Source organism: Ceratotherium simum, chromosome 7 (genome assembly GCF_057802395.1).
Source record: "Ceratotherium simum simum isolate JZ-2026a chromosome 7, ASM5780239v1, whole genome shotgun sequence".
Lineage (NCBI taxonomy): Eukaryota > Metazoa > Chordata > Mammalia > Perissodactyla > Rhinocerotidae > Ceratotherium > Ceratotherium simum.
In genome coordinates, this window is record NC_141906.1 from 23073105 (window position 1) to 23100297 (window position 27193).

At 40.9% G+C, this 27193-nt stretch overlaps 1 protein-coding gene and 1 pseudogene across 1 annotated transcript in view; one reads left to right on the forward strand and one right to left on the reverse strand.

The window, feature by feature from the left end:
* The window catches only part of LOC147916583 (uncharacterized), a 171760-nt gene that overhangs the window by 6083 nt on the left and 138484 nt on the right, over positions 1 to 27193 (reverse strand). The gene's annotated exons all lie outside the window — the stretch shown is intronic.
* LOC147916584 (interferon-induced very large GTPase 1-like) lies at positions 1983 to 27128 on the forward strand (annotated as a pseudogene).

A 27193-nucleotide genomic window follows, 5' to 3' on the forward strand; every position in this document is an offset into this window, starting at 1 on the left:
GTAAATGATGGGGTTCAACATGGAAGTCATAAATGAATAGAACTCAGAGATGACCTTATCCTTTTCATTCATTGCCTTGGAATTGGGTCTCATGTAGGCAAATATTCCAGAGCCATAGTAGAGAACCACAACAGTGAGGTGGGAGCCACAGTGAGGCTCAAGAACAACTTGAGCCTCCCCTCTCCTGACCGCATCTGAAACACAGTGGAGACAATACGCCAGTAGGAGACAAGGATGAGGGAGAAAGGTACTAAGAGGATAATCACACTCATTGAAAAGAGCACCATCTCAGCATTGTTGGTGTCTGCTGAACCCAGCTTCAGGAGTACAGGAGGTTCACCTAAACAATGATTAATAACATTCTGTCCCTGGTAGGGGAGACGCAGTGTAAATACACTGTCCACTGAACATGCAAACGCCCTGCTGATCCAGGACAGCTTGGTTTGAGTCTGAGGGCTGTGAATTAATAAATAGACCATCTTAAATAAGTCATTTGAGTTACATAAGCCTCAGTTTCTACATCCATAAAATGAGAATATTAGTATCTAATTTTCCCATTTCCTGCAACGATTAAATGAAATAATTTACATAAACACAGCTATTATTTGGTACATAATAAGTTTTAATTATCTAGAATAATAATAAACACGTGTTACTTAATGCACGCATATGGGACAGTCACTTTACATGTATTTTCTCATTTAACTTCCAATTTAAGACAACCAAAATTGAAACTATTATACTCCTTCTCTGTTTTTTTCTATAGTTTATGTTCTACACAAATGTTCCTTTTTTTTCTTCTATTGACGTAACTACTAAGTCAATCTCTCAGATGAAAATGGGAGCCATTTTCTCTTCCTTCCTTTTCCACCTACTGGACAGTTTAAATAGCCACTGGATTTATCTCAAATCTCTCTTCTCCTCTCTATTCTCAGTATCATAAACCTATTTTCTGACCCCATAGTTTCTACTTGTTATACCTCTATGATCTCTCTGCCTCCCATATTGTTCTTTCAAATAACAGAACAATCTATATAATTGTATCATTTTCAATTCCCCACTAAACCAAATCAATAGCTCTCCATTGTTTGTAGACTTAAATCCAAATGCATGATCAGGTCCTAAAGCATCTCTGCAAGGCGATCTCTCTCTACTTCCTAACTCCTAACTCATGCCCCTGTCGTACTTACAGATACATGAACCCATGCTTTTGCCTATACCATTTCCTCTACAGAAGTTCACTTCCTGCTTTATCAATTGGATAAACTCCTAGTCATCCTCCAATACTCGCTTCTAATGTCACTTCCTCACCCAAGCTTTCACTGACATCGTTAAGCTGAGTTGTTATCTTCCATCTCTCCACTTCTCTAGGTGTTATATCTACTACTATTACCATATCTTTTCTGTTATATAATATACATTTACTTCCAAGTCACTTTGTTTTTTATGTTTTATAAATTCTTTGAAGATAAAGACTGCCAGTAATCTTATCCATGTCACTTGACACAGACAATTTTTTCAATAAATATCTGTTGAACGAATCAATAAATGTATATCCCCTGCACATATTATCACACATACAAATTCATACATATTTTCACGCATATACCCAAACACAAACACTTATACAACCAGGAATAACAAAGTGTGAATTAAGTACAGAGACACAATATCTATTAGCATTGGTACCCACAGAAATGACCAGCAGGAAAAAGGAGGCTTGCTCACCTGCTCGGGGAGTAGGGTCAGTTGCAAAAACAATGGGTTTTTTTTCTTCCTACCTTGAGCTCAAGAAGAAACAAAGATTATAAATTGAACAAACTTTACCTTCCATATGAGTGGTGACAGAGATGATAGAGCAGGGTATTGGGTCTTACAGTAACATAAGTCCTCAAATAGCTGCCATATTTATGTCACTTTCTAGACCCAAGGATTTTCAAAATCAAAAAACCAGGTTTCTCTGGAGTCTTCTGCATGTGGTAATGGGGAAAGAACAAGGGGATGGGAACACAGAGTCAGCAAAGGGCAGCAGGGTATCTGGCAGAGTCCAGCTGTCAGAAGATGAGGTCAATGCGGGAGGTTATTACCCTAGAGATTTTAGGGTAAAAATCCTAGATTTTTTTTTCTTCTGTGTGGAATTTGATTTCTGCAGGCACCTTAGAGCCAGATTTCTATACTGACTTCCATGCAAGGAGAATTAAAGATAAGCCCTCCCTCAAAAAAAAAAAACAAAAAGGAAAGCCTAATTCTTTACAAACCCTGCAGAAGCTCCTGAAGAGACGCAGCCCCCTTGACCCATTCTCTACTCTCACTTGCTGGGCTCAGCTGAGATAAGCACAGAGCAGTAGAGTCACTGATGAGGGGGTCAAGGGCTGAGTACAGGATGGTGAAATCTGCTGATGGTGAAATCTGAAGATCTGAATCCTACTTGGCAGTTCTCACTGGATTTTTATTCCTAGACACACAGAATATTTCTGCATATTAAATCTAGGCCAACCACTTGTCTTAAAGACGCAAACCTAAATTCTCCAAGGGCCTGAACAGTGGATTTTTTTTTTTTTAATTTTTTGTTTATTGCAGTAACATTGGTTTATAACATTGTAAAAATTTCAGGTGTACATCATTATACTTCTATTTCTGCATAGATTACATCATGTTCACCACCAAAATACTAATTACAACCCATCACCACACACATGTACCAAATTATCCATTTCACCCTCCTCCCTCCCCCCTTCCCCTCTGGTAACCACCAATCCAATCTCTGTCCCTATGTGTTTGTTTATTGTTGTTATCATCTACTACTTAATGAAGGAAATCATACGGTATTTCACCTTCTCCCTCTGACTTATTTCACTTTGCATTATACCCTCAATGTCCATCCATGTTGTCACAAATGGCTGGATTTCATCGTTTCTTATGGCTGAGTAGTATTCCATTGTGTATATATACCACATCTTCTTTATCCATTCATCCCTTGATGGGCACTTAGGTTGCTTTCAAGTCTTGGCTATTGTGAAAAACGCTGCAATGAACACAGGGGTGCATGTACCTTTACAAATTGGTGTTTTCAAGTTCTTTGGATAAATACCCAACAGTGGAATAGCTGGATCATATGGTAGTTCTATCCTTGCTTTTTTGAGGAATCTCCATACTGTTTTCCATAGTGGCTGCACCAGTTTGCACTCCCACCAGCAGTATATGAGAGTTCCCTTCTCTCCACATCCTCTCCAACATATCTTGTTTCCTGTCTTGTTAATTATAGCCATTCTGACGGGCATGAGATGATATCTCATTGTAGTTTTGATTTGCATTTCCCTGATAGTTAGTGATTTTGACCTAAAGTATCTGGAATTATCCTAGAACTTCAATCTTTCAGCTATTGATAATCAAATCAGCCAAATAAGTAAATGTTATGAATATTGTGAAGCAGAGTTCTTTATAAGTGTACATGGAAATATATCATATAAACTCCTACATTTGTTGCATCATAATAGTAACTAGGTAAGTGTAGTAATAACAATTTTTTGTTGAATTTTGCAATTATTTCATCTCATTTTATTTGGAGGAAAGATATTGCTGCAATCTAAGGTGTAGAGCAGACTTGCCATCAGCTGCCTGTTCCATGTGTCCTTTGTCTGGTCTCCTGTCCTCTTTTGCTTTGGATCCTGGCTTATTTTCTTCTTGGATCTCTGAGAATGGCTATTCTTCCTTCTAAACCTCTTCTTCAGTTATTCTCAATAACTATTTACATAAGCAGGAAAGAGAAGAGCAAAGTAAAACAATCCAAAAGGAAGATCCAAGACAAGAGAAGTTTCCTTAAAAGATAAAAGAACCCAAACAGGCTACTTCTAAATTTGCTTTACCCACCAAAGCTTGATTTCCTAGCCTTATGTGCAATCATGTGTATCGATGCTGGGGAACACCCTTCTCCTGAGGAGAGGGATGGGAGGGAAACTTGTGCTTCTACCTAGAGCTTAGTATGTACTCTTAACACCGTTAAGTCATCTTTTGTAATTATGATCCTCTCACCAGCACCCCCTCTGAATAATATTAACGCCTTAAAATAATGGGTCACCAATAATAGTTACCTCCCAGACAACCACGGAAAGGAAGGAAAATCAAAGTTTGAGACTAGGGTTAGGATGAGTCATCAGGCTGATTTGCCATGAACCTGTTGCTGTTCTTCTCTGTTTCTCTATCTGATGATCATCTAGCATCTTCTCTGTTTGTTGACCTTTTGAAGTCACTAGGGAAATTTCTCTAACTTCTTTGTTATTGTTGTTCTTGAAACTCCTATAGAATTTGTGAATCAGATCCCCAAGGCTGTGTCTTTTAAAGAACAGTTTTCTTTGCTGAGCAGTGGGCTCACTGCATCCTGGACCTGTCCAGCTCTTGGTTCTCTCTGGGTGAGGACTGTGGGAGGAGTCAACATACAAAGCCAGCCCAAGTTCAGCGGCAGAACAACAAAGAATGAGATTGAGAGAAAGAAAGAGAGGAGTGAGAAGAGACACACACTGAACAGATACAGAGAAAAAACATATGAAACAAACATCTCTCGCATCTTGGGCTCTTATCAGCCAACAGGGCATCCAACAGGCCCAGAAGTAATGTTTTAATTCTAGATTTAAAAGTCTTACCACAAATATGAATTGAAGTGATTTTGCATTTTCTTTGAATCAATTGTAGAATAATTTTTCATTTCCCTATAATCTTTCTAGACCCCAGAATCTTTCCAAGGAAAGAAGAATCACAAAGTCATGGAACTCTTGAGTTTCACAGAGAAGCAATTATCTAGGATTTAGATCAGGCTATTCAAAAGACTCTCCTTTATTTCCTTTTCCCCTTCTTTTCCCTTTGCCTTTCTGTCACCTATCTGCAACTCCCTTCAGGTGGAGAGGCAAGGACTCACAGGGGCGGCACAGGCCATATTCTCCAGAACACCTCTCCATTGATCTGACCACTGGACAGCTGAACCAAGATCTCTAAGCCAGACTCAACCAAGATGACCTACCTCACCCAGGTCCCTAAAGAGACGTAAATAGAATGCACTATGGTTAGATATCTGGTCTTAATTAAACATTACAAATTATTTTCTTATTGAGTGCCAACCATGCATCAGGAACTGTGCTAGACACTAGAGATAAAAAGATGAACAAGTTGAAAATAGGATAAAATTGTTATTTTCCAAGGAGTTCACAATCTGGTAACGGTGACTGGTAAGCAAAATGATACATGTTATCATGATATGATGCTCTAAGGTCTAAAATGTTACAAAACCAGATAGCTGGGGTGATGGGCAGGCAGTGGAGATAGTGGGAGAGCTGTTAGGGATGGTTTGAGAGGATGAATCTGAGTAGGCATTCGCCAGGTGGCAAGAGTTAGAAAGAATTTCGGGTAGAAGACAGGGTATATGCAAATGTGGCTCAAGCCTGGCTTGAGTATATGACAAAGGAATAAGATTAGGATATGAGAAACATGGGGGTCATATCATGAGAGACCTGCTGCGGAGTGTAAGGAATTCAGACGTACAGTAGCCACTGAAGGATTTAAACTGCAGAGTCACATGTTCATATTTATATTTTGTCAAGATCACTCAGTCTGGAGACAAGAACACTATATAGTATCTACAAATGCTGTCTTACATGGAAAATAGCCCTTTTACCTGCCTCTATGTGTCTTGCAAGGCATGCCTACTCTATCTCTGCTGAGACTTGAAATTTTCATTTTCCTTTCCATCCTACCTTCCTGGTATTTGCACTATTTAACAAAGACCTCCAAGTTAGGAAATGGGCAGTAATGAGGTGGAACACACCAGGGCAGGGGCTGGATCAGAGGTCAATGTACGGTGGGGGAGGTCATGTAGATTCAGACTTTAAAGACATTTGGGGGTCTAACTAGAGGTGCGGTGAAAAGTATCTCAAATATTAGGGGGTCTTGAATGTTACATAAACCTGGAGGGTAAGTTGCTCATGGAAAACAACTAGCCAAATCAGGCTTTGGAATTTCAGATTGATAATAAAGGCTCAGATAGGGTGTAAAGTCTAAATTCAGGAGTGAACGGTTTGGACATGCAAGACTTGAATGAAAAGGAAAATTGGTTTCAGTACGAGGGTAAAGCCAGGCATAAAGAGAGTGGACAAGATGGTAAAGAAATAAGAAAAGAACAGACTATGGATCTACAATATTTGGGGTGTGAATTGGGAGTGTGGCAGTGGGAAGAGACAGAGGTGGGAAGCAATACCTAGAGAAGGAGGATTATTGCATAGTTGAAAGAGTATAGAGATTGACAGTCTTAGGTTATAATTCCATGTCTGCCACTTTTTACGTGTATGAACTTAGCCAATTGTTTCCCTTATTACCTGTAATGTGAGACCAATAATATCTGCCTTATTTGGTTGTTGTGAGAATTAAGTGAGATACAGTACGGAAAGGACTTAGTACCAATTCTGCCATATGATAGATACCCAGTAAATGATGAGTATTTTTATTCTCGGACAGATTATACAGGGAAAAACAGAGATGAGGAGTGAAGATGATGAAATCCAAGTAGCAAAACAGGGTGAGCATTCAGCAGAGAGCAAGTGTAGGACGTGTGTCTCTCATTCATGTATCCAGAATGGTGGGTATGTGCAGAGATCTAGGTCGTGTCTGAGGCAATACAATACTATCAACTTACTCTAAGTTTCAAGAATAAAATATGAACCTTAAAAATCGAGAGAGCTCAGGCTAATATTAAAGAATATGTAAATGAGACTCATCTTGTTTTCCACATGTGGTCACTGTGACAAGAAGTATTCCATCAGATGTTGCATGACCCAGTGTGTTGGAAATGGGGAGAATTAGTAAAAAGTTATAGGAAAAAGTGTGAAGTATTAGGACTAACCGTATATCACCTCATTCTCTAGCCTTGTCTTGAGCCATTTCTTTCCTCCATGCCACCAATTCTTTCTAATCAAAATGCAAATCATTCTATCATCAACTTTTTATCTCTTTACTCTGTGCCTTTGCATTTGCTATTTTTCTCTCCTTGATATTTCTCTTTCCCTCCGAAACTCTACAATGCTACATTTACATTCACATGGCATCTCCTTGGTGAAGGTTTTCTGGGCTTCTCTGACAAAGAATTATTCTCTACCCTGGCTTCCCAATACTCAGTATTCTATTGAGTATTAGAATACCCAATATTCTATTGCAATGCTTATTACATTATAGTCTAATTCTCTGTCCCTTTCTCTCTCCTTTACTAGATAGCTCCAATGTCTGTCTGTCTTGGTGTTTTCAGTGCCTGGAACTACCAGGCCCATGGTAGGCATAAAGGTGTGGGGGCTGGGATGAGGGGAGGGGTCATGGATTGGGAAACTAAAACTAGTATTTTTAAGATAGGAAAGACCTGGATATTACCAGAGAGGTAGTAGCAGTAGAAAGTAAGCAGTCAAAGGCAAGAAAAAAGAGGGGTTAATTGATGGAATGGTATTCTGAAGCAGATACAAAATTATGGCTAGTAAAGAAGGATTATTTTTAGGAACAAAGATAACTGATTGATCAACCTTAACAGTTATAGGAAATTATTCAAATAAGAAGAACCTGTCAGAAGAATTCTTGAAACATTGATAAGATCAGGTCACTCAACTGCTCAAGACCTTCCAAAGTGGCCCCGATCCACTCAGCGCAAAAGCCAATATGATTACAGCTGCTTAAAAGGACCATGGTGATAAGCTCATCATCAGCTCCCCTAACTCTTACTTCTCTGACTTCATTTCTCTCTTCCACTCACTCTGCTCCAACCATACTAGACTCCTTGCTGTTCCTCACATTGTGCCTCACCTTAGGGTCTTTCAACTACCTATCCCCTTTGTCTGGAAAGCTCCTCCACCAGACGACCACATTTGCTAATGCCTTTACTTTCTTCCTGACTCTGCTCAGTGAGACTAATCCCAACCATTCTACTTAAAATATAAACCTGCCACTACTCCACACACTCCTGATTTTACTTAACTTGCTCTATCTATTTTCTCCATAGAACTTATCAGTTCCCACATTTATATCTTTATTGTATTTATTCAAAGTCTTGAGAAGGACTGATTTACTACCTGTAGCCCTCCACTAGGATGTAGCTTCTTAAGATGAGGGCTTTGGGCCTGTTTTTGTCTGTTTTGTTCAGTGAGCTATAGCAAGCACCTAGAATAGCACCTGTCACATAGGAGGTGCTCAGTGAATATTTGTGAAGAGAATGATCTTAATACACAGAAAGAGACGGGATTTCTGATAGATGAGTTTCCTGAGAAAACTCATAGATGAGTTTCCTGAGAAAACTCATGGGTTGTAGAGCAGATAGAGGAAGCATGTTAGATAAGAAGTAAGGAAGGAATAAGCAGAGATGCCAGAAGGTGAGTATAATTATTTAGTAGTGGGAAGTTGAATAAATACACATCTGATAGCTTCATTTGACTTTGTAAAATAAGAAGTAAAATTGTCTGCTCAGAGTTGGAGGAGGAAGTGGAGTGGCAGATTGGAAATCAGAGGTGGGAGTCTCTAAGAAAAGTGGAGAGTGAATTGATTTAAAATATAGCGTAGGATAGCCAGCCATTGTTTGTGACCCAGTTGAGCTCCATGAGCATTAATTTATGATGGTATCATCTATTCTCGTTTGTGATTTTTCTCCAGCAAAATATGGGCTCAGATGCCCAGGCACAGATAAGAAGAAAGTCCCATTGTTTTCTTGGAAGGCCACCTCTGAAGACAGTGTTAGGACCTTCCTAGGGATATTGGAACATGTATCTTTCTTATGGCTGTAACACATTGGACTGTAATGGCTTGTTGACTTGTTTTATCTCCTTCTCAAGACTTTGGATGGAGAAATCTGACATTTTTCGTGTGTGTGTGAGGAAGATCAGCCCTGAGCTAACATCCATGCTAATCCTCCTCTTTTTGCTGAGGAAGACCAGTTCTGAGCTAACATCCACTGCCAACCCTCATCCTTTTTTTTCCTCAAAGACCCAGTAAATAGTTTTATGTCATAGTCGCACATCCTTCTAGTTGCTGTTTGTGGGACACGGCCTCAGTATGGCCGGAGAAGCGGTGCATCGGTGCGTGCCCGAGATCAGAACCCGGGCCGCCAGTAGTGGAGCACGCACACTTAACCGCTAAGTCACGGGGCCAGCCCGAAATCTGACTTTTTCATCTTTATAATTTCAATATGCAGTGTGGGGCTAGGCCCCCGAGAAGTACTCAATAGCTCCTTATCTTACCCACTAGCAATGCTATACATTGTCTGCATCCATGATTTGCTGAATTTTTTTAGTATTAGAGTCTTTTTTTCACTCTTAAGGGAACTGAAGTTTAGATAAATTGAGGTTTGCTTCACATTCAAAAGTTAGTTAGAGATAAATCATGGACTAGAATTCAGGTCTTCCAATTATTTGTCCCACTGCTCTGTAGTTTCTTTAAGGCTTTAGTGCATTCTGAATATTGGGGCTTCTTTTGTCCATGTTGAGTCTCTTGTTATGTAACTTTTGTTTTTCTATGATTCCTGAAATAGCAGACATGGGTCAGTGTGCATTCACATATGAAAATTCCTTCACAACCTTGTTCTGTAATTGTTCAGATTTAGGCTGTGTGCTTCCACATTGCTTCACACCTCTTGGGTAAAAATCACCTCCCTGAGAGAGTTGTTAAAATTAATTAAAGGCTATTTCTTTTTAGTGGAGAAAGCAGTCAAATTTGAGTTCTATTTCACTGTGGTCATTTTTCCAATACACATACCCAACTACTTTATTGTGGATCTGGGGGTATTAGGCCATTAAGTGCATGAAATACTTAATTAGTATATCAGAAATAATCACTAGGGGCCAGCCCGGTGGCTTAGCGGTTGAGTGCACGTGCTCCGCTGCTGGCGGCCCGGGGTTCGGATCCTGGGCGTGCACCGACGCACCGCTTCTCCGGCCATGCTGGGGCCGTGTCCCACATGCAGCAGCTGGAAGGATGTGCAGCTATGACATACAACTATCTGCTGGGGCTTTGGGGGAAAAAATAAATAAATAAAATCTTTAAAAAAAAAAAAAAGAAATAATCACTAATTATCAGAAATAATTACTAATTATCTAGGAAATTCCACGTCTTGTTCTTATGTCCAATTCCCTTAATTCTGCATTTCTTTTTCTAGATCATCTCTATTGGTCTCCTTGAAAAGTATCTTTTTAGAATAATTTTATTTATAGTCTCAAGCCAACTTTTATCTTTAATTCTCTTTTTCTTCTATCCGCATTTGTGAAGAAAGTGTTTTTAAATTTCAGTTCTCTCCTCAGATCATGTTGTATCCTGGGAAACTCAGAACCCTCTGAGTTGTTGCATTTCCTAACTCCCCACTCCCAAGGCAGCTCCTTATGCAATTTGTCCTCAGGCAGTGCCCATAATAAGGAGGAGTTTCAAAGTCAAGGAGTAAATAGAATTAATCAAGTAATACTTCTTCCAAGATCTCGAGTCAAGATGACGGCGTAAGCAGACTCGGAACTCACCTCCTCCCGTGGACACAGCCAATTTACAACTACTCGTGGAAAAATTACCCCTGAGACAGAACTGCAAACTGGATCAGAGGAACTCCTGCAACAACGGACAATCCTAACTGAGGTAGAAGAGGCAGAGACTATCTTCTGGAGACAAAAAACCCCACCTTCACAAGCAGCCAGCTTCACAGCTGCCGGGAGCAGCTCACAGGTACGCAGCCCTCCCTGGAGGCGCAGGCCCCTGAGCCGGGGAGCACCCCTGCTGTGGGCATTTTGTGGACCCAGCACAATCGAGACGAGTGGCATAATATCTGACTGTGCCTACTACTAAAACATTGGGGAGTACCCCCAGAAAACCCGGTTCACAAAGAAACTAAAACTGGCTCTTAAAGGGACTGCGCAAACTCACCTGTTTCAGAAATCAACCTAAAATCACCAGAAAGAAAGGTGCACAGTGCTGTGGTGAAAAGAGACTCACCTAATAGGCCCTGAGTGCATCTCGGTGAGAAATGAGACCTCTCCAGGGACTGGGACATTGGTGGCGACCATTGTTGTGGCCTGGTGTGGGCGTGCTGACACAGACGCCATTGGAGTTCTCCCTGAGGCCTGCTAGCCTAGGGTCTGCCCCACCCACTAGAACACCTATTTAATCCAGCTCAGCCAGGGCAGGCAGCCCACCCTAGAGACTGGCCCCACACAACAACAAGCCCTCAGGCAACTTGTGGGCCTGCATATATAGGTGACTGGATACTCTGCAGCCTGGCAACTGAGCCGAGTTTAGCGGGGCAGGGTGTGCATAAGGAGTGGGTGGAGAGTGCGGGGCGGTGGCGGAGTGTGTGGGGCTCCCACAGTGGAGAAACTGGGTCCGCTTGGGGAGGTCGGGGCGCGCACACGGGGCAGGACTGTGTTGACTGTGTGTGTGGACTTGTGGGTGGCAGGGCTTGTCAGCTGCAGAAGACTTGTGCTTCTCAAAGACCCACATAGGGGGTTTGCCCCACCTTCCAAAGCCTGAAACAATTGGGTGCTCCTGAGCCTGAGGCCAGCCCAACCCAGCTGCAATCCTCAGAGAGCTGACAAGAGACCTAATAGGCTAGAGGCTTACAGCAATTGTAAGGCCCTGAGCCTAACAACCTGCCACACTGGGGGCCTACTCACTTAAAAGAAATACTGCAACACAAATGTGCTATTAGAAGTTGCAGCCAACTGTGCTGGGGCTCCAATACCTGATAAAGAGACTGAAGGGCCCACAACAAATACAAGCAGCTGAGCATTACAACAGCTGGCCAGGAGCATAACTCGGCCTCCCTGGGTGCCTACAGGGAGAGCAAACAGGCCACAACAGAAGGACACATGTAGCCCACATAGGGGTCACCCCTGGAACATTGAGAACTGAGGGAAGCACACTGGAAGCCTCCTAAGGCATCACTTACATAAGGTCACCTATCCAAGAGCAGGAGACGTAGCTGACCTACCTAATACGTAGACACAAGCACAGGGAAAGAGGCAAAATGAGGAGGCAAAAGAATACATTCCAAGTAAGGGAACAGGACAAAACCCCAGAAAAGGGACTAAGCGAAAAAGAAATGAGCAACCTACCTGACAGAGAGTTCAAACTAAGAGTGTTAAGGATGTTCACTGATCTGGGGAGAAGAATAGATGAACTCAGTGAGAATGTCAACAAAGAAATGGAAGATATAAAAAAAACCACTCAGAAATGAAGAATACAGTACTGGAAATAAAAAATTCATTAGAGGGACTCAAAAGCAGAGTAGAGGATACAGAAGAACGGATCTGTGAGCTGGATGAAAGACTAGAAGAAATTACCCAAGGTGAACAGCTAAAAGAGAAAAGAATTAAAAAGAGTGAGGACAGTCTAAGGGACCTCTGGGACAACATCAAGCACACTAACATCCGTGTTATAGGTGTCCCGGAAGTAGTAGAGTGAGACAAGGGGGCAGAGAATCTATTTCAAGAAATAATAGAAGAAAACTTCCCTAACCTAAGGAAGGAAACAGACATCCAGGTACAGGAAGCACAGAGAGCCCCAAACAAGATAAACCCAAAGAGGCCCACACCAAGACACATCATAATCAAAATGTCCAGAATTAAAGATAAAGAGAGAATCCTAAAAGCTGCAAGAGAATGTCAAGTTACATACAAAGGAAACCCCATAAGGCTATCAGCTGACTTCTCAGCAGAAACCTTACAGGCTAGAAGAGAGTGACACGATATATTTTGAGTGATAAAAGGAAAAAACGTACAGCCAAGAAGACTCCACCCAGCAAGGTTATCATTCAAAATGGAAGGAGACATCAAAATTTTCCCAGACAAGCAAAATTAAAGGAGTTTGTCACCAAGAAACCAGTGCTACAAGAAATGTTAAAGGGACCGATTTAAGGGGAAAGGGAAGACCACAAACAGGAAAAGTTATCTATTTCCATGATAAGCACGTAATGGATACAAATGCACGAGAAAGAGGATAGATATGATATCAAAAACATAAAAGGAGGGAGGAGGGGAGTTAAATAGTACAGCTTTCAGACAGAGGTCAAACTAAAGTGACCATCAATTCTGTATAGAAGAAGAAAGGAACAGAGAAGGACTACTAAAAAAAAAAAAAGTTAAAAAATGGCAGTAAGTACATACTTATCAATAGCTACTTTAAACACCAATGGACTAAATGCTCCAATTAAAAGGCATAGAGTGGCTGACTGGATAAAAAAACAAGACCCACATATACGCTGCATACAAGAGACACACTTCAGACCTAAAGACACTCACAAACTGAAAGTGAAGGGATGGAAAAAGATACTCCACGCAAATGGCAATGAAAAGAAAGCTGGGGTAGCAGTACTCATATCAGACAAAATAGACTTTAAAACAAAAACTGTAAAAAGAGACAAAGAAGGGCATTACATAATGATCAGGGGAACAATCCAACAAGAGGACATAACACTTGTAAATATCTATGCACCCAATGTAGGTGCACCTAAATATATAAAGCAATTATTAACAGACATAAAAAGAGCAATAGACAGTAACACAATAATAGTAGGGGACTTTAACACTCCACTTACACCAACGGATAGATCATCCAAACAGAAGATCAATAAGGAAACATTGGCCTTAAATGACACACTAGAACAGATGGACCTAGTAGATATATACAGAGCATTCCATCCAAAAACCGAAGAATACACGTTCTTTTCAAATGCACATGGAACATTCTCCAGGATTGATCACATATTAGGCCACAGAACAAGTCTCCATAAATTTAAGAAGATTGAAATAATACCAAGCATCTTTTCTGACCACAATGGTATGAAACTAGAAATCAACTATAGGAAGAAAATCAGAAAAGCCAAAAATACGTGGAGATTAAACAAAATGTTACTGAACAACGACTGGGTTAATGAAGATATCAAAGAAGAAATCAAAAATTACCTGCAGACAAATGAAAATGAAAATAAGACATGCCAGAATTTATGGGATACAGCAAAAGCGGTTCTAAGAGGGAAGTTTATAGCGATACAGGCCTATCTCAAAACAAGAAAAATCTCAAATAAACAATCTAACAATGCACATAAAGGAACTGGAAAAAGAAGAACAAACAAATCCCAAAATCAGTAGAAGAAGGGAAATAATAAAAATCAGAGCAGAAATAAATGAAATAGAGACCAAAAAAACAACAGAAAAAATTAATAAAACCAAGAGCTGGTTCTTTGAAAAGATCAACAAAATTGACAAACCTTTAGCTAGACTCACCAAGAAGAAAAAGAGAGAAGGCACAAATAAGTAAAATCAGAAATGAAAGAGGAGAGGTTACAACAGACACCTCAGAAACACAAAAGATTATAAGAGAATACTATGAAAAGCTATATGCCAACCAATTCGAGAATGTGGAAGAAATGGATAAATTCTTAGAATCATACAACCTTCCAAAACTGGATCAAGAAGAAGTAGAGAATTTGAATAGACCAATCATCAGTAAGGAGATCGAAATAGTAATCAAAAACCTCCCCAAAAATAAAAGTCCAGGACCAGACGACTTCCCTGGTGAATTCTACCAAACATTCAAAGAAGACTTAATACCTATACTTCTCAAACTCTTCCAAGAAATTGAGGAGAGGGGGAAGCTCCCTAACTCATTCTACGAAGCTGACATTACCCTGATACCAAAACCAGACAAGGACAACACAAAAAAAGAAAATTACAGGACAATATCACTGATGAACATCGATGCAAAAATCCTCAACAAAATACTAGCAAATCGCATACAACAATACATTAAAAAGATTATACACCATGATCAAGTGGGATTTATTCCAGGGATGCAGGGATGGTTTAACATTCGCAAATCAATCAACATAATACACCACATTAATAAAATGAAGAATAAAAATCACATGATCATCTCAATAGATGCAGAGAAAGCATTTGACAAGATCCAGCATCCATTTATGATAAAAACTCTGAATAAAATGGGTATAGAAGGAAAGTACCTAAACATAATAAAGACGATATATGACAAACCCACAGCTAATATCATCCTCAATGGTGAAAAACTGAAAGCTATCCCTCTAAGAACAGGAACCAGACGAGGATGCCCACTGTCACCACTCCTATTTAACATAGTACTGGAAGTCTTAGCCAGAGCAATCAGGCAAGAGAAAGAAATAAAAGGGATCCACATTGGAAAGGAAGAAGTGAAACTGTCACTATTTGCAGATGACATGATTTTATATATAGAAAACCCTAAAGAATCCACCAGAAAACTTTTAGAAGTAATAAACGAATATGGTCAAGTTGCAGGATACAAAATCAACATACAAAAATCAGTTGCATTTCTATACACTAACAACGAAGTAGCAGAAAGAGATGTTAAGAATACCATCCCATTTACAATTGCAACAAAAAGAATAAAACACCTAGGAATAAACTTAACCAAAGAGGTGAAAGATCTGTACACCGAAAACTATAAAACATTTCTGAAAGAAATTGAAGACACAAAGAAATGGAAAGATATTCCGTGCTCTTGGCTTGGAAGAATTAACATAGTTAAGATGTTCATACTTCCTAAAGCAATCTATAGATTCAATGCAATCCCTATCAAAGTTCCAACAACATTTTTCACAGAAATAGAACAAAGAGTCCTAAAATTTATATGGAACAACAAAAGACCCCGAATAGCTAAAGGAATCCTGAGAAAAAAGAACAAAGCTGGAGGTATCACACTCCCTGATTTCAAAATATACTACAAAGCTATAGTAACCAAAACAGCATGGTACTGGCACAAAAACAGACACACAGATCAATGGAATAGAATTGAAAACCCAGAAATAAACCCACACATCTATGGACAGCTAATCTTTGACAAAAGAGCCAAGAACATACAATGGGGAAAAGAAAGTCTCTTCAACAAATGGTGCTGGGAAAACTGGATAGCCACATGCGAAAAAATGAAAGTAGAACCTTACCTTACACCATACACAAAAATTACCTCCAAATGGATTAAAGACTTGAATGTAAGACCTGAAACTGTGAAACTTCTAGAAGAAAACATAGGCAGTACGCTCTTCGACATCGGTCTTAGTAACATATTTTCAAGCACCACACCTGACTGGGCAAGAGAAACAATAGCAAAAATAAACTGATGGGACTACATTAAACTAAAAACCTGCTGCACAGCAAAGGAAACCATCAACAAAATGAAAAGACAACCTAAAAATTGGGAGAAGATATTTGCAAACCATACATCTGATAAGGGCTTAATCTCCAAAAAATATATAGAACTCATGCATCTCAACAACAAAAATCTAACAACACAATTAAAAAATGGGCAAAAGACCTGAATAGACATTGCTCCAAAGAAGACATACAGAAGGCCAAGAGGCACATGAAAAGATGTTCAAGATCATTAACTATCAGGGAAATGCAAATCAAAACTACAATGAGATATCACCTCATACCCGTCAAAATGACTATAATTAACAAGACAGGAAACAACATGTGTTGGAGAGAATGGGGAGAGAAGAGAACTCTCATACACTGCTGGTGGGAGTGCAAACTGGTGCAGCCACTATGGAAAACAGTATGGAGTTTCCTCAAAAAATTAAGTATAGAACTACCATATGATCCAGCTATTCCACTGCTGCAAATTCATCCAAAGAACTTGAAAACACCAATGCATAAAGATACATGCACCCCTGTGTTCATTGCAGCGTTATTCACAATAGCCAAGACGCGAAAGCAACCTAAGTGCCCAACAAGGGACGAATGGATAAAGAAGATATGGTATATATACACGATGGAATACTACTCAGCCATAAGAAACGATGAAATCCAGCCATTTGTGACAACATGGATGGACCTTGAGGGTATTATGCAAAGTGAAATAAGTCAGAGGGAGAACATCAAATACCATATGATCTCACTCATTAAGAAGTAGATAATAACAACAACAAACAAACACATAGAGACAGAGATTGGATTGGTGGTTACCAGAGGGAAGGGGGGAGGGAAGAGAGGGAAAGGGATAACCAGGCACATGTGTGTGGCGAAGGATTGTAATTAGTATTTGGGTGGTAAACGTGAGAACATGATGTAATCCATGCAGTAATAGAAGTATAATGATGTACACCTGTAATATATACACTGTTATAAACCAATGTTACTGCCAAAAAAAAAACCACTGTGAACATGTCATTCCACTCTCACCTGGACTGTAGGGTTTCTACTGAGAAATCCACTGATAGCCTAATGGGAGTTCCTTAATAAGTTACAATCTTCTATTCCCTCGTTGGTTTTAAGATTCTCTCCTTATATTTGATTTTTGACAGTTTCATTCCAAGACAGTGTCTTGGAATTGGTCTTTTTGCATTGAGATAACAGGGTGATCTATTAGCTTTGTGATCTTGGACGTTCAAGTCTCTCCCCAGGTCTGTGACGTTCTCAGCCATTATTTCTTTAAATAAACTTTCTGCACCCTTCTCCTCCTCTTCACCTTCTGGAATCCTGATTATTCTAATTTTTGTTCTTTATATGGAATCCCATAGATCATGTAGGCTTTGTTCATTCTTTTTCAATCCTTTTTCTTATTCTCCTAATTGGGTTATTTCAAAATTCCTGTATTCTAACTCACTTATTCAGTTTTCCATCTGCCCTAGAAGGCACAGATACTCTGTATTCCATTTTTCCATTTCATTCATTAAATTCTTCATCTCCAGAATTTCTCTTTCTTTTTTGATTTCTATCAATTTGGTAAATATCTCATTTTGTTCACATATTTTTTCCTAATTTCATTGAATTCGCTCTCTGAGTTTTCTTGTAATTCATTGAGTTTCCTCAAAACAGCTATGTTGAATTCTTTATCAACCAGGTAACAAAATTCCATGCCTTTGAGTGAGGTTATTGAAGAATTATTATCATCTTTTGGTGATGACATGTTTCCCTGATTTTCATGCCCTTGTAGTTTTGCATTGCTGCTTTCACATTTGAAGTAGCAGACGCCTCCTTAAATCTTTACTAGTGGCCATTAGAAAGGGTATTCTGTTTGTTGGTGCTGGGATTTTCTCTGCCTTTGTATGGGTGCATCCGCTTCACTCATCTTGCTCTCTCTTGTGGCAGAATTCTTAAGATTTTATGTCTTCTCTGGTTCTACAACACAACAGGCTGGCCACTGGAAGCTTCTCTTTTGTTTTCCAGAAGGTGGTGCTATACTTCAAGTGTGTGGTTTCTCCTTTGCGCACAGATCCTGGTCTGTTTTTCTGATACATGCTATTTACCAGACCAGCTCTCATCATCAAAATCAGCAATGTGCACAAGGAGCCAGCCACAGAGTGAGGGGAGTTGTGGGTTTAGTACTAGGGATGATGGGGGTGCCTGCAGACCTGGTGGGGAGATCCGTGGGTAAGGTACCCCAGAAGCACATGGGAGGACTTCTTGCAGAAATCTTGAATACAATCAGCAGGAACTGTCTCCCTTTAATGCCCTTTGATATTCTTATCTGCCTCTTTCCCAGTCTCTTCCCTCCTCCCAGTCATGGAGGTCTTGCCTCGTACTCTGAGTGCTGCTGGAAAGAAATGGGTTTCTCTAGTTACATCCCAAACAACTCAGCAGTGAGCCAGGCACTCACTCACCACTCTCCTTTTTCCACACTGGAGAGGTCACAGCCACAGGATAGTTTAGCCTCGTGCAATATCACCAGGCTTGTGCTGGAATCTCCCTTCAGAAGGCTGGACTTTTGCAAATTCTCCCCTATCTGTTAATATGTGCCCAGGTAAGCATATTCCAGGGTTTTTTCCACCAAGGCAGGAGGGGTTGGGTCATGTTCATTGGATCCGCTGGTCCCCAACCCATACTGAGGTCTTCTGCCTATTACCAGCTGCACAGGTAGGTCAGACTCCTCCAACATCCCTTGGCCTGTGGTGCTAGATATCACAACTCCCACAGAGGCACTTTTGCTCATGGACGGATATCTAATTAGTTGTTTAAAAAGGGGGACAAAAAGGAGGAATATCTTATACCACCATGATGCTGACATCTAGAAGAGCATTTTAAAGGACAGGAGTATAAACAAATATCATGAAATGGCCTAAGAAGAGGTGAAAGAGACACAGGAGGAAATCATTCAACACAGATTTGACAGAAAATAATAGAGGAAACTTAATTGGTGGTACCATATTTTTAAAATAAACATCAAGCTATCAAACGTATGCATATTTTCAACTCGAACTATCAGCTTAATGCTCTCCAGGCAATTGATTCTGTGTAATAGGAAGTGCCAAAAAGCCAGGCTATTAAGTTGCAACTCATCGTGGCAAATAAAAAGTCAATCCATGCTGAGAACACCCACAAAGATGTCTTGCACACAAAAAATTTAAAAATGGTACTAACAAAATATATTTGTTGGAACAATGAAAGGAGGGGAGGAGAAAGCCTTGAAGACTCGCTTCTTTAGTACACTCACCCTTTCAACCATGAGGCTGCCACTTCCTAGGGTCATGACACAGGCCAGCTACATTTCTTTTCTTCCCATAGCCATGGCCACAAGAGTCCACTCCTGATGAGCCCCTGCTCCGAGGTAAAAGGAGGCAAGATCTCCAAGAGATGTTGAGAGAAGTAGGACTGGAAGTTGAGTACTGGTTACCCAAGCTGCAGGAACACCTGGGTGTGACCTGTGCCCAGGCCTTACAACACCTAGAAGAAAATGACCTCCAGAAACTGAAATCTCAGGCACAACATCCCTGGGAGAAAAGAGCCCTGGAGAAGCTGCTTAACCTGTCACACTCAAATAGTATTTCAGAGTTACAGGACACACAGGAGAATATGATAAAGAAAAATCAGAAGCAGACAGAGCAGGCACTGCAGGAACTAAGAGACTTGCTGTCTGAAGGGAGGCAGTGACAGAAGAGGCAGTGAAGAAAAAAGAGGCAGAGCTGAGGCAGGCAATGGAGATCCCCAAAGAGTACTGGCCATCCCAAAAAAAAATCCCTAAGAAAAGTCATGGAAAACATGCAGAGACAACTCAACCTCATGGAGTGGACACTGTCTCACAGGCAAACCCTCCCAGTTAGATCTCTAGTGAGATGGGCATCTGGAGGGCTGGCCCTGCAAGGAATTTACAAACCCAGCTACCAAAGAGACCTGATAGAGAAGAGAGAGGAGCTATTCAGTGTCCCCAAGCAGTTCTCACTCTTTGGCCCTGAGCAGGGCACACAGATGGAAACAAAGGATTTCACATCTTCTCAAGCAGAATCTATGTCCACCCAGACTATAGAGAAGCTGGGCTTCAGTGTAACTACTTCACCAAGGGCAGAGGTTGAGGATTCAGCCTGGAAGCTGGTATGGATCACAGCAAACATTCAGAATCCAAAGAAGCCCAACAATCACATTCTGACACCTCTTATTTCTGCTCAACCAAGTTCAGCTATGTCCCGCTGGCCTCCTGCAACTTTCCAGTTGATCAGCTCCAGCTCTCCAAGGCTGCTCTCCAGGAATTGAAATGCATTGAAGACCTTCTGGGTCAGCCTGCAGGCCCAGACAGACTCCCCTTGCTGAGGGGCAGGACTGAAGCCTTCTTCCAAAGGTTTGGCTTTCATGCTAACCAAGGCCCTCTGCACCTGGGAGGAATCTATTGGCAGAAAGCCATTTCAGAGGGCTTCTGAAGTGAGCAGCTGGCAGAAGTGAAGCAGCAGACAGCAGAGGCCTTGGATATTTACATAAGGGGTAGCTACAATGGCTTTGGAGTGAAAGTTGCTACAGGTGTGGATGTGTCAGACTCTCATTCAGAAGCAGCCTCTCAGAGCACAACCTTCCAAAGTCTCCAAACCAAAGTCCAATTATCTGTGGCCCAGACAGGTGGCCCACCAGAAGCAAATGGCTTTTTGCAGTGCAAAGCAGGCCTAGTTGCCTGTAATAAAACCTGGTGTGTCATTGACCGGGGATTTCAGCTGGTGCTCATTTGGAACATCATCCTCTCCAGACACAGAAGCAATTTTAAGGATCCTTTTCTGGTAGCTAACCACCTGAAAGACAGCTACACTGCTCTGACTGGCCTCACTGCCCAGATCCAATATGGAGAAGAATTATTGAGTGTCGGGGAGGAGGTTGGGGTTTTTCCAGAGGATGTGAAATCCTGGAATGTATCTGATCCAGAAGAGCAGCCTACAAAACTAATAAATTTCATGCAAATGTTGACGCAAAAAATAGAAAGTCATGACACTTGGATTAATGTATGCCTCACAGATTGGAGTCTGCAGAATTTTCTGGTAAACACTGTCAACTTTTACAAAAAGTCTTCCATTTATAAAACTAAACATATTAAATCTCAGTTGCACAGCCTTCTGGATCCTCACATTTACACAGTGACAAACTTTCCTCAGGCTCATTCCATCACACAGTAGATCTTCCAATCAGAGTCAGGCCAAGAGCACATCAACATCTCCCACTTTTCTGAATTAATTAAAATCTTAAAAGAAACCCAGAATGACCTCATGGCAGTGAAGGCCAAATCTGAGTCCCCAGAAACAGTGGATGAAGCTCAAAGGAAAGCCACTTATGAGGTCAGCTTGTCTCTTGGCTGCTTCTTGAAATACCTCCAAGTAACCGAGCAGCCAGACACACAGATCTTGATACTTTCCATTGCTGCTGGTGCAGGATATCATGTGGGAAACAATACTTTTCATTATCTCCTGGGGTGTGATGAGTTAGACTTCCTACTGGATGAAACGCAAACTGCCCAAGATAAAAACCAGAGGCTCAAAAATATTTGCAGCTACAGGTGCTCACAGTTCTGACAGCTACTGCTGGAGTCACAGCTGTTTCTCCAGAGGAGAAAACACAATGCTTGGCATTAATAAGACATCACATGGGACAATCTTTGTCTAAAGAAGTTGTGCATATCCTCATCAAACTTGGAGCTGATCACGATTGGGAAAAGCTAGAGAAATACTTGAGATTCCTCATTGACGGGAATTATGAAGCCACCATGTCTTCATTGCAAATGGATGATGTGAGAAAACAATTACAAAGTCTCTTGCATGAAAAGAAACATGTCCATAAACCACATGATAAAGAAAATAGCAAAGAGGCGGTCATAGAAAATAGAGATCTCCTAGAATTACTCCAGCGTCTAGGCCTAGAACATTACTACCCAAAAAGGATGAGCAAAGCTGACTTCCATCTGATCTACAAGACTTCTGTGTACAACACCCAGCCTAGCTCTGAATGTGAGCTTCCCTTCTATTTTATCCAGTAACTACTGATGCTGGATTATGGGCTGAGATACTTGGTCTTCAAAGATGATGGAAACACAGAGAATCAAGTCTGTTCAAGAACCTCAAATCAGGAAAATGAGGCTTTTGATCCAAATGAAGACATTTTTAAAGACAGTGATAGTCCCACTAATCCTTCAGCCACAAAATCCAGGCCCCATATTCACCCTATAACATTCAGATGGCAGTACTTCACTGTGCAGATGATTTTGCCAGACAATATATTTTGACCAAACTTTCCATTTGTCAGTTTGCCCTCCCCCTTCTCATACCTAATCCCTGTAATTCTCAAATTGAATTCTCTCTCTGGTCTCTCAGTCAAATTAGAAGAAGCTGGCAGCAAGCATAGAAATCACCAAAGAAGAGAAGGACAATTACAACAATCAGCAGATGTGTCATGTCTCTACCCCCACTGTGTCCTTTAGTAGAGCTGGAAATGGCTTCTCTGCTTCCAAATCTCAGATCATGAACTGTCTTCTCAGTAAACATAAAAATGATGTCTTTTTTCACCGACACTGCAGAGAGAGCAACAAAGACTGTCTCTTGATGGAGGGTGTGGTGGAGGTCTGCTGGTTCTGTCCTGCAGGGGAGGATGAGGACAGATTTGATACCTGCTTGACCTTCACCAATGTTAATGGAGATGCAAAGGAACACAAGAAGCAACTCACCTTCCTGCAGGAGGTCTCTTCTCTCATTGTGATCCCCATGTCAAGTTCCGATGACAACAATGAAAAGCGAAAAGTAGTCCGTGACCTGTGTCAGTCATCAAAACCTTTGACCCGTTTACTTGATGACAAAGAAAAAACCCTGGCCAATAATTCTGGCCTAAAAGTGAGAATTGGGATCAGGAACAGAAATGAGGCAGAATTAACAGAGGAGCTCACAACTACAATCCGACGTTTGCTAGAGCTCTCTGGCACTGCTCTCAGCTTACAGGACTGTGCCCAGTCAGCTTGGAAGCAAGGACTCCTTGTTGATAAAGACCAGAGAGATTGCAAGGACGCCAAAGAAAAGGCAGAGATTCTAATGGCCCTACTAAAAGAAACGAAGATATCTCAGATGACGGAAAACTTACTACCCCTTCAAGGACAACTGTGGCACATTTGGTGTAAAAAGGACAAAGAACTCTACCATCTGAGAGAAAAGGGAAATCGGAGCGTTGAACAACACAAGAGTGAGACTGAGACAGATAAACAAATAATACGGCATGAACAGTTCACCAGAGCCTTTCCTCTCAATGATTTAATGCAATCTGTCCTCGAAATTCTCAAAAAACATTCAGAAACGAACACAAAACTGTACTTCTTGCAATGGCTGAGTGTGTTTTTGGACAACCTGACTGCAGGACACTTGGAAAAGCTGAATGAAAAGAAAAAGTCTTTATACAAACTGGTACAAACTGAAAAGCAACAGGCATCAAAGAGCAACAACCTGAAAGACTGGCAAAAGGAGATAGAAGCTATCTCTGCAGAGACTACTAACTGTACCTTGGGAATTCAGCAACTTCTCAGAGAAGTTGGCCAGATCTATGAAGCTCTGGAAGAAGCTTCCTTTACCAAAGATCTCCTTTTTCTCTCCCTTCCCCAGATTGCTGCAGATCTGATGATATCTGGTGTTCCCATTGAGCTCATGGATGGGGATGCTTCCTATGTGCCTCTAAAGTGGGTGGCCGCTGTTTTTGACAAAGACACTGCAAAACTTGGAGACAAACGGCTGTTTGTTCTCTCTGTCCTTAGCCTGCAGAGCTCAAGAAGTCCACCCTGCTTAATGCCCTTTTAGGGCTGCAGTTCACTGTCAGGGCTGGGAGGTGCACACGGGGGTCCTACATGCAGCTCCTGAAGGTTCAAGAGACCTTCACAGAGGAACTTGGCTTTGACTTTATGCTTATTCTGGACACGGATGGACTTCAGGCCCCAGAACTCAGCAACAAATCCCAGAATCATGACAACGAGCTGGAATCCTTTGTCATTGGACTTGGAAACTTGACTCTGATCAATATTTTTGGGGAAAATCCATCTGAAAATCAAGATATTCTACAAATAGCTGCCCAAGCCTTTCTGAGGATGAAACAAGTAAAAATCTCCCCAAGTTGCCTCTTTATCCAACAGAATTTGGGGGAAGTTACGACTAAAGACCAAACTATGGAAGGACGCAGGTGGCTAGAGCAGAAACTAGATGAAATGACAGCAACAGCAGCTGAACAAGAACACTGCTCAGATGTAACTCACTTTTGTGATGTCATCAAGTTTGATGCCAATACTCACGTCTACTACTTTGCTCACCTCTGGGATGGCAATCCCCCAATGGCCCCTCCCAATCCTCGCTACAGCCACAACGTCCAGGAACTGGAAAGTAGAATTCTTGTGACTGCCAAAGAGGAATCTAGGGGAAGTATCATGAAGATATCAGATGTAAAATTCCAAGTTCAAAAGTTGTGGAGAGCCCTGTTGAATGAGAACTTTATTTTCAATTTCAGGAACACCCAAGAGGTCATGGCCATGAGAAAATTGGAAACTTTGTATAACACATGGACCTGGGAACTGAAGAGTCATGTGTTGGGCTTGCAGAACACGCTGATCAACCAGATTCAGAATGAGAAAATCCAGACATTCAGAACAAGCACATTTGAGGCTCCAGTTACAGAAAAATATGAAGCCATCAAGCAAGAATTGGAGAAATATTTTGATGAAGATCCAGGTAGTGAAATACTGGTTCAGTGGAAAGCAAATTTTGAAAATAAGCTGATAATCCTTAAAGAGGCACTTATTTCACACAGCCAAAGAAAAGCCAATGAACTTCTTAGTTTTAAAAAATGTCAAGAAACACTGGATAACCAAAAGTCAGGTTATGAAAAGGAATTATTGGAAAGAAGCCGAAAATTGGCTTTAACTCTAAAGGGCAAAGAACTGAGTAAGGAAGAACTACATGAGAAGTTAAAACAACTTTGGAAAAAATGGATCTGTGCTGCATCCTTAAGGCTGCCTCCAATCACAGAGCATAATATTGATGTTTATTCTGAAAAATCCTTTTGAATTATTTCTAACAGGTGAAAAACATGGTGGACATACTGAGGAGAAATTCTGGAGAAAAGTTTCAATTCAACTAGGACAACAATGTCAAAACCACTGAGAAATACCTCCTATTTACAAGGCATTTAGACATCTGTGATAAACAGTCCATAATTATGACTACTGACCACATTATTTCAAGATTTACTGAAACTACTAATAACATTTAGAATCAACAGTGTGATTACAATCCAAGTTATTTCCATGGAATCCTGAGAATAATCGATGAGAAGGTGAAATCTGCACCCACTGGGGAAAGATACACATTTATAAGTAAATATAAAATTGACTTGGGCTGGCCCCGTGGCTTAGCGGTTAAGTGCGCGCGCTCTGCTGCTGGCGGCCCGGGTTCGGATCCCGGGCGCGCACCGACGCACCGCTTCTACGGCCATGCTGAGGCCGCGTCCCACATACAGCAACTAAAAGGATGTGCAGCTATGACAGACAGCTATCTACTGGGGCTTTGGGGGAAAAATAAATAAGTAAAATCTTTAAAATTGACTTATCTTTGTGTTTATTTCAAAGAGCATCAGAGAAACTTAAGGAGATGCACATGGCATTTGAGAGAGCTAGTGATCCCATAAACTATCTGGAAAGCAAGAAAGATGATTTTTCATTAGTTTCAAGATCTCTTGTCAAGGAGCAACCTCAATCAAAACATTTGTTGATTTTCTGTGGCAAAAACTCACTCCTGCTGTTTCTGCCACCATATGAGAGAAACTGGCCACTAACGTTGCTGGGAACATACAATCCACCTGCCCTGCATTCAATGGAAATAGGGGCCACCTGGAGAAACACATTCTCATCTCTCTGGCAGAAGAACAAAATTTTAATAATTATTCAGAATTATTTTTTAGGAATTACACTAAAAACCATATTGAAAGATATTACTCAGACAAAGGAAGTGAAAAAATGAAGACTTTTTTACAAATAAGTTTCGATTACATCAAGATTGCCATCCTCTCAACTATGTGTGAATCCACAGCAATAGCTAAAGATAAAAGCAACACTATGTGTAAGTGGTTGGATTTGTTCTGTGATCACCTGGGGTGGGATGTGATCTTTCCATGAAAAGACTTGGTAAGCATTGAACACCAGGAGATAAAAGATGTTGAATTTCTCAAAGAAGCCATGAGTGAAGCTTTGGATCCTGCAATGCAGAGAACAGAACAGAACTATTTGAGTATGTCTATAGAAAAAATGCCTCCTCAAATCAAAAAAATGCTCTTTGAACATCTCTCTGGCTGCTGGAAACAATGTCCCTTCTGTAAAGCAGTATGTACAAAGACATTCCCTACACATGAGGGAGACCTCAGTGTTCTCTTCCACCATCCTCAGGCTGTCAATGGACAGGGATGGCACGAAACAGACCACTTTCTCATTGAGTGCTGTCTTAGTGTGGTAGCAAGTGATTATCTTCTTGTTTTGGAAGATGGCCAGAAATTCCCATATAAGAACTATTGACAGGCCAGAGGGGTGTATGCCACATGGCACATCACCTCAGACTCATCCACCCAACCATACTGGAAATGGTTGGTCTGTCACTTCAGACTAAAGCTAGAAGAAAAGTATCAGAAAAAATTTATAGATAAAGGTGAAATACCCGATGCATGGACCAAAATCACAAAGCAGAATGTGCTTGATGAAAATGGTTTGTCTGTCACTTCGAACTAAAGCTAGAAGAAAAGTATCATAAAAAATGTATAGATAAAGGTGAAATCCCCGATGCATGGACCAAAATCACAAAGCAGAATGTGCTTGATAACTCGAAAAAACAATAATATTCAATGACCACAAAAGAGCCCCAGTATCTGAAAAAAAATCACCGTACCTGAACAATCCTAAA